The sequence below is a fragment of the Psammomys obesus genome, unplaced genomic scaffold, assembly GCF_907164565.1.
Source record: "Psammomys obesus unplaced genomic scaffold, mPsaObe1.curated_primary_1811, whole genome shotgun sequence".
NCBI classification, from domain to species: domain Eukaryota; kingdom Metazoa; phylum Chordata; class Mammalia; order Rodentia; family Muridae; genus Psammomys; species Psammomys obesus.
The window spans coordinates 9,384,160-9,395,169 of NW_026596256.1; positions in this window are offsets into that span (position 1 = coordinate 9,384,160).

Consider the following 11,010-nt stretch of genomic DNA (forward strand, 5'->3'; position numbering starts at 1 on the left):
TAAGTGTGTCTTGTGAATTTCATCAGAAAGCAAATCATGGTCTCCAAATATATTTCCATTAGAATTTTTATTTAGCTTGGTCTCCTTGCTCATCTCAAATATGACTAGCTCACTAATCTCTTAGACTTCATCAGTGAGCTCTTCTGGGGCATTCAGACACTAACCTATTGCAAGACCATCAGGAAAGGTTGAGTAAGAGGTTTCTTTACTGTTGTTTGTGAAGCTGTAACATCTTAAGTAGCAGCACTCTGCTTGCTACATTTGTAAAAGAGAAACAATATTGGAAGTCTTATAGCAAACTAGACTTGATGCAAATCACTTGTTCTCATTAGCTATTAATCACAAATTGAGGCAGAATAGAAAGTCATACATTCCTCAGGTGGCAGCTTTTGTTCCAGAAGATACATGAGGAAAATACTTGGAAAAGGGACCAGAAGAGAGTATTTAAACATAGCCAATAGAGGGCTCTAGAGAGCACCCAACCCAGAGCTTGATTAGCAATCTTCCTGCTTAGGTCCCCACGCATCCCAAGGGGAGCTGTTTGTAATAAATCTGTTACTTCTCTTTCTCGGTGGCTTGCTGTGTCATTTCCAGATATTCAGTTCTTTGTTATTTCCATCAAAAAAGCTTGGCAATTTCCTAGAAAATGACCTAGAAAATGACAGTACTTGGGGTTTCAGTCAGACTCTGGGAAGATCTCTACTCTGGATTGGCATATCAAACTGTAAATTGCAGGGAATGAATCAGAAGTGGCCATAATAGTCTGGCACTCTCAGAACTCCTTCTGAGTGAGGGTCCCTCACTCATCCCAACCATTATTACCATTGTCAGATACTCCAGCTACACTACAAGTAAGGAGAGTAGAGGACTGGAGCTAATGAAATGATATGCTTTGATCTCATAAAAGTAAGTAGTGAAGATCTCTCCTGAAAAACAAGAATGCGACATGGCCAGTCACTCTTCAACCAAAGAACACTCCAAAGAACTGATTATCTTCCCAGGGTGGAAAGGTGAAAGAAGGGAGATTTGCCCCTCTGTAGGCATGCGGAAGGCCCATTTGGGAAGGTCACATCTATGTTTCATCCCTAGCCTCATGCTTAGCTCTTGGACCTTTGTGCTGTGAAATAAGCTAAGTGTAAGCACCCCAGGGTAGGCTGGCTGTGGGAAACGAAGGGGTTCTAACCTTCCTTTCGGTTTCCTGAGCCATTCTAGGAAGGAAGCAAAGGAAGGAAGCTATCCTCAAGTGTTGGTATAATGTTCTTGTGGAATGGATACAATGTATCCTTGTTCGTTGAAATGCTGATTTCTCTACCCCACTACCTGGTTTCAATCCAGACACTGCACTGTGCTGTTTATTCTAAGCATCATCTGTCTCAAGTTTATGTAAACATGCCTCCATTTGTTCTCTGTAATTGCAGTAAAACAACCAGCCTAAACTGAGCAATGGAGAGAATCTGGTGGGACATCCTGGTCCAGAGGCGGGGAGAAAGAAGCAAGTGGGAGGAGTAGAACAGGAGAGATTGGCAGGAGAGGATTTGGAAGTATGGGGAGAGATGAATGAGACCTAAGATAGGACAAAAAGCAAATATAATATGGGAAGTCTGAATGGGAGGAAACTGTAAGCGTGGAGGTATAGGATGGAGTACCTACTGCCCAGCATCGTGCTCTAGGTTAATTAAATAAATCCTAGTCTCTGTGTGGTGATTCGGGTAAACAGCTGGTTTAGGAATAACCACTGTTTAGTTGACAACACCGACGTTTTCTAATACGGAAAAAAGAAGGTCAAACCAAACTTGCTTGGAGTTTAAGTTGGTAAGTACCTGAAATTCAAAGGCAGGTAGCTGTGAGTGAGACAAGAGGGGAAGTTCTGTGTGGAAAAAAGTTCACTGGGTGCTGGCACCCCTGGGGGTCTTTAGGTTATTTTCTAGAATCCATCTGGCTACTGCAAGTTGGCTGTGCTCTCCCAAAGAGCTCTTAAGAGGAGATTTGTGAATATTCTGACTTAAAGCCTTGCCAACAAAGTTCTCACTCACAAGTGGGACCTTTCTCCTTCACTTACCTGTGGTGTGCTTAAGGGATATGATATCTGGGCTGTGAGAGAATGTTCTGCGGTGGCAGGCACAGTACTTCCCTTAGGTGATTATCTGGAAGACGAAAGCGCTCACCTTAAAAATGCCTTTCTTCCCTCTGTGCCCATTCGTTAACCTAGGCTTCCTCATGTCCATGCTGTGTGTGCCATGTTCTCTGCTGGCCTTACAAAAGCCGTTGATCTATGAGAGGCCCCAAGCTGTTGGAGGAATGTAGAATAAAGTGGCATAAACAATGACTGTAGGGCAGGGGTGGGGTTCAGAGGGCAAGAGCTTTCCTAACATGGAAGAGTCCCTGCGCTCTGTCCCCAGCTCTGGAAAACAAATCCTAGCTATTGTTTGTACAGCTGTGAGCAGATCATGGTGTGGCTTGAGAGGTAGTGGACAGTTTTCTTGCCCCAATAAGATCAAGAACCTTTTGCAGGTCTCTGTGTTTCCCAATTACGTAGCATTTTTTGCCGAATGTTGTCAATGAAAAAAAAAAAAAAGATTAAGCAGTTTCAAAGAGGCCTCTAGATTTACAGGACACATCACCTGCAGTACAACTCACCTGCTCCTCCGGTTAGTAGAACAAAGCACTGGGGCTTTGGAGTCAGACTGGGCTGTTTGTGTTTTTGTTTTCTCTTCTTCTCGGCTCACGCTTCCCATGACTGAGAGGCAGGTGTAGCATCTATTTTCACTGCATGTGATCAGTACTCTGGTTGCTAATTTTCTGCTTCAGACACTGCCTTCTGTCCCTGATCTGGTCACTACTGAGACAGGGATTTCTCATAGCCTGAGGATATTGTTGTCTTAATGGACAAAGTGTCGTTGTAGATGTCCACCAGTTGTGCTAGGGACGCTTCTATTTTCATGGTACCCTAATCTATGGCCACTTTTTTTCCCAATTAGATAGCCTCTGCCATGCCAGGGATGGCTTTAAGGCTCTCTCTGCTGGTGTCTAGAATATCTATGAATAACCATGCTGATAAAACAAGTGACAAATTAAGTATTTTGGGGTTCACAGCATCAAATATCTTGAATGCAAATGAAGTTATCGAAAAACAGGTCCTGAGTTCCCTGCAGGGATATGACCTAAGAAAGACCAAAGGAGGAAACTGGAAACTAGAAGGGAATTGAAACAATGCACAGGTGAGGAAATGACAATATTTGCCCTGGCCTCCGCTCCCACAGAATAAACTGTCCCAGATGTCACTAGCCAGCAGGTCAGTAAACTAAGGAATGTGGGTTGGGAAATGGCAATCTGGATCTAAGATTTCTTTTCTTCCTTTCTTGAAAATAGGGAAAACTGGTTCTAAGATCCTGAAAAACTACCACTCAACTGCCTTCTCAAAGACTGGGTAGAATTAGACCCTCAGCATACAAACAAACAGACAAACAAACAAACATACAAAAAAATCAAGCAACTCCATATGGAGTTGTATGTATATGTAGATAAATAGTCAAAAAGCATGGCCCCAGTTTTTCCTGACATCTGTGCACATGTGTGTGAGTAGTGTATTTATGTGTGTGTGTGTGTGTGTGTGTGTGTTCGTGTGCATCTGGATGTGCATATCCTTGTGTTTGAGTATGGAGGCAGGCAGCCAGGGTCTTGAATTTTTCTCTAGGCTATCCTCCATAGTTTTTGAGAGTGGATTGCTCACTGAACCTAGGTATTGACATTTAGACCTGACTCGCTTATCACAAAGCCACAAGTATGTGCCTGTCTCTGTCTCCTCAGTGCTGTGGTTACAAACATGCCAGTACACTTGGAGCTTTATGTGGTTACTAGGAATCTAACGCTCTTCATGCTTCTACTCAAGCACTTTACCTATATCATGGATTTACCATAGGGAACTTTTGAAACTCTGTGGAATTTGAACAAGCATCTATTGACCTCAGATAAGATAACAGCAATAGATCAAAAGCATGACTCCCTCCAAGTCTAACTTGTTGATCCAATGAGTCTAATTTTGGTTACTTACTAAAGCATGGTAATCAAGAAGCAACAACACCTAAAAAACCTCACTGTCCCTAGGAATTGTTTACTCTTTATAATATATATATATATATATTATATATATATATATATATATATATATATATATATATATATATATATATATATATATATATATATCAGAGGAGTGGATGGTCTTCAAGCATGTCCTGGAGCCCTTATGTAATGTCAATGTGCCAACTAGGAACTCTGTGAACCTTTCTGGCCCTCCACAAGGGAATGGTAATGGACTCCATTTTGTGAGGGCATGGACACAGCCTGAGTATTCAGTTTCACAATACTGGAACAGTTAACGTACATAACGGATAAGGATAGAGCTGTTATGGCACCCACATCTGCTATTCAAATACAGGTAAATACAGGTAAAACAAGAAATGGCATAGGATCGCTGAATTGATGAGGGTGCAAGTGGGTAAGAAAACTGACTAAATATGCTGTGCTTATAAATCCCAATCACACTTTCCCTAACTTTTTCATTTTTCTGGTCCTATTTTTGCCGGAGGTAGGCATGGATCTCATAGGCTACCTGCTGTTTCTAATCTGCAACAGACTATGATAAATATACTGATGCTTATTCTAATTTTCCCCCATTCCCACCTCTCTTTTTTTTTCTCAGAAAAGTGTGAGGCCACCAAGTGGGCATCAGTCCACCATGGCACCTCAAGTTGCAGCAGGACTACACACATCATCTTTCACTGTGCCCCATTATACAGAAGGAATCTAATGGCAGGCAACAGAGTCAGAGAAAGTCCATACTCCTATTGTTAGGGAACTCATAGGTTGACCACAATGCACATCTGCTACATATGTTCAGGGGATCTAGATCCAGTCTATACATACTTTTTGGTTGGTGGTTCAGTCTCTGTGAACCCCCATGTGTTCAGTTTAGTTAACTCTGTAGGTCTTCTTGTGATGTTCTTGACCCTTCTGGCTCCCTCTCTTCTCCTTCCCACTCTTCCACAAAAGTCCCTGAGCTCAGCCTATTGTTTGGCTGTGGGTTTCTGCATCTGTTTCCATCAGCAGCTGAATGAAGTCTCTTAGAAGACAGTTATGCTAACCTCTGTCTGCTACCATAGAAGAGTATCATTAATAGTTGATCAGGGTTGGCTCTGTCCAATGGGGTGCTTCTCAATTTGGGTCACCTTTGGTTTGCCATTCCTTCAATTTCTGCTCTGTCTTTACCCCTACACTTCTAATTGACAATTTTTGGTCAAAGGTTTTATGGATGGACCTCTGCTAGAAGGCCCACCTCGCTAGAGGAGGTGGTGAGCTCAAGCTCCATGTCCCCTGCCTTTGGGCTCTCAGCTACAGTCACTTGCATAGATTCCCACGGGCTTCCTCCTATCCCAAAGATTCTCCCCCATATATTGTAGCTTTTTATGGGACTTCCAAGTGTATGAATTAGTGGATATCTGATTCATATGCTTTCTCTTGGGACTGTTTTACTTCTGTTAGTTTTACTCATTCAATTTCAGTGTGGCGGTTTTTGTTTTGTCTTTGTTATATGGTAAGTTGTTATGTTTTGTTGTTAATACTTAGATGACACATATGCATGTATCCATGTATTTGTGTGTAATATATATATACTTATATTATATTATATTATATTATATTATATTATATTATATTATATTATATTATATTATATACAGATATATTGAGAAAAAAAAAAGGAGTAGATCCAGATTGGAGAGAAGATGGGGAGGAATTGGAAGAAGAGGGAGAAGAAACTGTATTTAGTTTATGTTGTATGAGAGAAGAATCTGTGTTTAATAAAAGGGAACAAACATGAAATAAGAAACTGTAATAAAGAATGAGAATCCCAAAACATCGCTGTTCCATAATACAAATACTTTGACCCCGATTGAATTAAATATGGACAACAAATTCGAATCTTTAGACGCGTATTTAAATTAGATTACCCTTCACAATTAGAGAACTAATAACCCCACACAGGGGATTTCAATCGATGGGAGTTATAATACAGGAGGTATGAAGACAGAATTAGATACATTGGAGTAGGATATGTTAAAAGAGTGGAGGATGGGAAGGAAGAATGGAAAATGGTAAATGAAAAAATAATAAATACTAAAATTCTTTGAAAAGCTATATGTAAATGTACTACTGAAATATAGCTTCCTAAAATATATACACATATACATACCAGTTTTTACCCTATGCCTGTGGGAGAATACATTCTCAAGATGAAAGATTATGCAATAAAAAGCTCAGTACTGGAATGTGTTACCTCCTCTGGAGATGTTTGTCAGTGGAGTCTCCTATACTCTCCAAACATTGTAGACTGTTGCTGTTGTTCTTTAACTTGAAGGTAAGATCCTGTTTCTGAAGACACCATATACTGCAGACACAAGGTACAGAGAAATCTCGTTGACACTGCCCTGGAAGATTATGTGAATGCTAACAAGGGAGAAAAGTTAACAACTGTGTCATCAAATTGTGAACACTGCATATTACAATAGCGATTACCACATAAAACTGGTATAATAGTAGCTTCAATGTTTTGATAGAAACTACTCATCAACAGCAAAAAAAAATTAAAAAATATATGGCTGTGTAGGTCATAGGCCTAGAGGATAATCGAGCTTATTATCCTGTTGACATACTAATAAAACACCATCTAAGCTCTTACTTCTATGGTCATAGATTAGTGTATCGTTCAGCCACTATCAGATAAATCTTCTCTGCTGTAAATGGTGATTAATAAAAGATTCAGAACTGATCAGTGTGCATGGAATAAGAGACTATGGAGTGCTGAGCCTCAATAAAACATACCTTCCTTCCAATATTCATGATTAACCATGAAAGATAAATTATTTAAGTTCCAGGAACAAGAGCAGGAAAAAATGAAATGTGCAGCTTGGAGCAGAAAAAAGCACCAGAACACTCAGGAGCACAGTCAATCACGTATTGAAAGGGGTATTCAAGAGAGTAGAATCATGATAGATAAGCTATCTGCTCTGCAGTGGAGCAATAGAAAAGGTGTACAAGAGTGAGGGCCCACCAAGAGAGAACCTAACGGGTTTCTTGTTCCAAAAAAATAATTGCCTAGAGAAATTTTCATCAGTTTCAGTGTATAGAAGCTGCTGTAGCTCTGGTCCAAGAGTAGCAGTATTCATCTTAAATTGACATCCAAACCTGTCAGTGTTTTCCAAGTGATATTGGCTTTATAGTCATTAATGATGTAAGAGTCATGGATTTCCCCCCACTGTTTCATGGAGAACAATTGCAATCAGAAAATATATCTGAAGGTCAGAGTCCTAAGAGATGGTTAAGTGAGGTAACAGGCCTGGCCTGGCTCCCAGCTTCACTTTCTAGTGATAGGAGCTGTCTGTCTCCTGAAAGCCAGATGCCTACTTCAGAATTCTATAGTCTAAAACTGGGTTTAAAAGTTTAATCCCAGCCTTGAAATGCTCAATCCCCATTCCAAAAGGCAAAGAGAATGGGCATTAGAAGAAGAAGAAAACAGGAAACAAGTTAGAAACCAGCCACAGAGGGCCTCTGAAAGGCTCTTCCCTGCAGACTATCAAAGCAGATGCTGAGACTTATGGCCAACTGGTGGGCAGAGTGCGTGAAATCTTATGAAAGAAGTGGGAAATAATAAGATCTGGAGAGGACAGGAACTAGATAAGGAGAGCAACAGAACCAGGGTCTTTCCAGAGACTCATACTCCAACCAGTACCGTGCATGGAGATAACCTAGAACCCCTGCACAGATGTAGCCAATGGAAGTTCAGTGTCTAAGTGGGTTCCATAGTAATGGGAAGAGGGACTGCCTCTGACATAATCTGATTGGCCTGCTCTTTGATCACCTCCCCCTGAGCGGGGGAGCAGCCTTACCAGGCCACAGAGGATGACAATGCAGCCACTCCTGATTAGATCTGATAGGCTAAGATCAGAAGGAAGGAAAAGAAGACCTCCCTTATCAGTGGATTTGGGGAGGGTCATGTGTGAAGAAGGGGGAGGGAAGATGGGATTAGGAGGGGAGGAGGAAGGGGCTTATCGGGGGATACAAAGTGAATAAAGTGTAATTAATAAAAGTTTAAAAAAGAGACAAATAAAAAGCCTGAATAAAAAAAAGTTTAATCCCAATGACATCTTTACACTTTTGTCTAGTTTCGGTTGAAGTCAGAGACTGATGGAAAGTAAAAACCAACTCCTGGAAGTGGGTAAATGGGAGCTGCTTTTGTTTTCTATGGTCAAATAACTAAGACATCCTGGTAAGGAATTGTACTGTATTGCTATGTTCTTCTTCTCTACCTCCCTTCCTTCCCCTCTCTCTATTTTACTATTATTATTATGGGGTGTGGTTGTATGCTATAGGTATGGCTGTCGTGCAGGCTCACCTCAAACTCACAATTCTTTCATTTGAATGTTCCCACCATGTATTGCTTTCTTTTCTTTCTTTCTGGCTTTGGACTAAGATCAGTTTTCCATTTAGAGGCTGCTTATGTTCTGTCCTATGTGCCCTCTCTAATTTTACATTTGAGACCTCCAGCCTTGCTTCTCCCTAATTTGCTCTCTGTTAGGTTTAGGGGAATTTATCAGATATATACCACATCCTGAATTTTGAAGCACATCTCTCATGATTCTTTTGTCCTAGTTTTATTTTTTAAATAGTCTGTACTATAGGCTTCAACCTTTAGGTTAATTAAATGTTACTGTTTTGTTTTTTTTTTTTAACTTCCTAATTGTACCTTTGGTAAAATGGCATCAGAAAAATGGACTTATATCTTTCTTGTGCTGTGTTGAGGGTCCCACTAAGATGTACTCCACCAATTTAAAAGTTTTTGCTGTTTATACAGACTATCATGTGAATAAACGTAGCACATTCTGTTGCAAAAGATGCCCAGGTGCATAACCTATTACAACAGTGGCCTAACATGAAACCCAATGTTCCATGAGTGTTGTTGTATTGCCATCTTACCTGGAAGAACTTGACTTCTACCTTTGTCTTACTCTTTAGCAATTGACCTATGAGGTGGCATTTGGCTTTCAACACAGAAGTGTTTGGAGACAATTTATGATGGAATATAAACCTCTGTGCTTTAGATTCTATTGAATCTGAGAAAGCACCAGATTGTTTTCCAAAGTGGTTGTACAAGTTTACATTCCCACCAGCAATCGGAAAGGGTTCCCCTTTCTCCACATCCTTTCCAGCATGTTTTGTCATTGAGTTTTTGTTCATAGCCATTCTGATGGGTGTAAGTTGAAATCTCAGAGTCATTTTGATTTGCATTTCCCTGTTGACTAAGGACGTTGAGCATTTCTTTAAGTGTTTCTCTGCCATTTGATATTCCTCTGTTGACAATTCTCTGTTTAGCTCTGTACCTTATTTTTTTCCTTTTCCATTTTTTATTGATATTATAGAAGTAGGAAGTCACATGGCTCTACAGATGCTGTGACTCACTCCCCATGTGGTATAGACCTAAAAAGGCATATGATTTCATACAAGTAGGACAAGTACATTGACAAAAATTTCCAATAAGTTTCCCAAAGGATCTTGAATATTTCTGGGAAAGAGTGTACCCCATTTTTTAAATTGGGTTACTTGGTTTGTTGGTGTTTAACTTTGAGTTCTTTATATATTCTGGATACTAGCCCTCTGCCAGATATATAGAGCCTTTCCAAGTCTGTAGACTGTTGATTTGTTCTGATGACAATGTACTTGTTTACAGAAGCTTTTCAGTTTCATGAATTTCCATTTCCTGACTGTTGATCTTAGAGCCTGAAGTGTTGGTGTTCTGTTCAGAAAGTTATCTACTGTGCCAATGAGGTCAAGGCTCTTCCCCACTTTTTCTTCTAACAGGTTTAGTGTGTCTAGTTTCATGTTGAGGTCTTAATCCACTTGGATTTTCCTTTTGTGCAGGGTGATAAATGTGGATGTATTTGCATTTTTCTACATATTGATCATCCAGTTAGACCAGCACCGTTTATTAAAGATGTTTTTTTTTTCCATTGTATGGTACCTCAACATCCAGCTATACCATTCATAGGTCTATATCTGAGATATGCTCAACTATACAAGGACATTCACTCAACTATGTTTGTAGCAGCTTTATTAGTAATAGCCAGAATCTGGAAACAACTTAAAAGTCTTTCAGTTGTGGAATGGATACAGAAATTGTGGTAAGTCTACACAATGGAATACTACTCAGGTATTAAAAACAAGGAAATCATGAAATTTGCAGGCAAATGTTAGGAACTAGAAAAGGTCATCTTCAGTGATATAACCCAGAAGTAGAAAGACACATATGGTTCATACTCACTTATAAGTGGATATTAGACATATAATATAGGATAAACGTATTAAAATCTATAGTCTTAAAGAAGCTAAGCAACAGGAGGACCCTAGGGAAGATGCTTAATCCTCATTCACAAGGGCAAACAGGATAGATATTGGAAGTGGGAAAAGACAGGGAACAGGACAGAAGCCTAGTACAGAGGACATCTGAAAGACTCTACCCATCAATGTACTGAAGCAGATGCTGAGACTCATAGCCAAACTTTGGACAAAGAAATACCTGGAGGGGGCAGGAACTCTACAAGGAGATCAATGGAGCCAAATAATTTGGCCCAGGGGACCCTGAACAGACTGATACTCCAACCAAGAACCATGCATGGAGAGGACCTAGATTCCCTGCTCAGATGTAGTCCAGAGGCAGCTCAGTCTCCAAGTGGGTCCTTTAGTAAGGGGAGGAGGACTGTCTGTTAAATGAACTCAGTGGCTGTCTCTTTGATAACCTCACTCTTGGGGTGCAGCCTTGCCAGGCCACAAAGGAAGAGGATGCATCCAGTCCTAAGGAGACCTGATGGGCTAGGGTCAAATAGAATGGGAGGAAGAAGCTCCCTATCAATGGATTTAGGGAGGGGCATATAGGGAGAAGAGGGAGGGAGGGTGGAACTA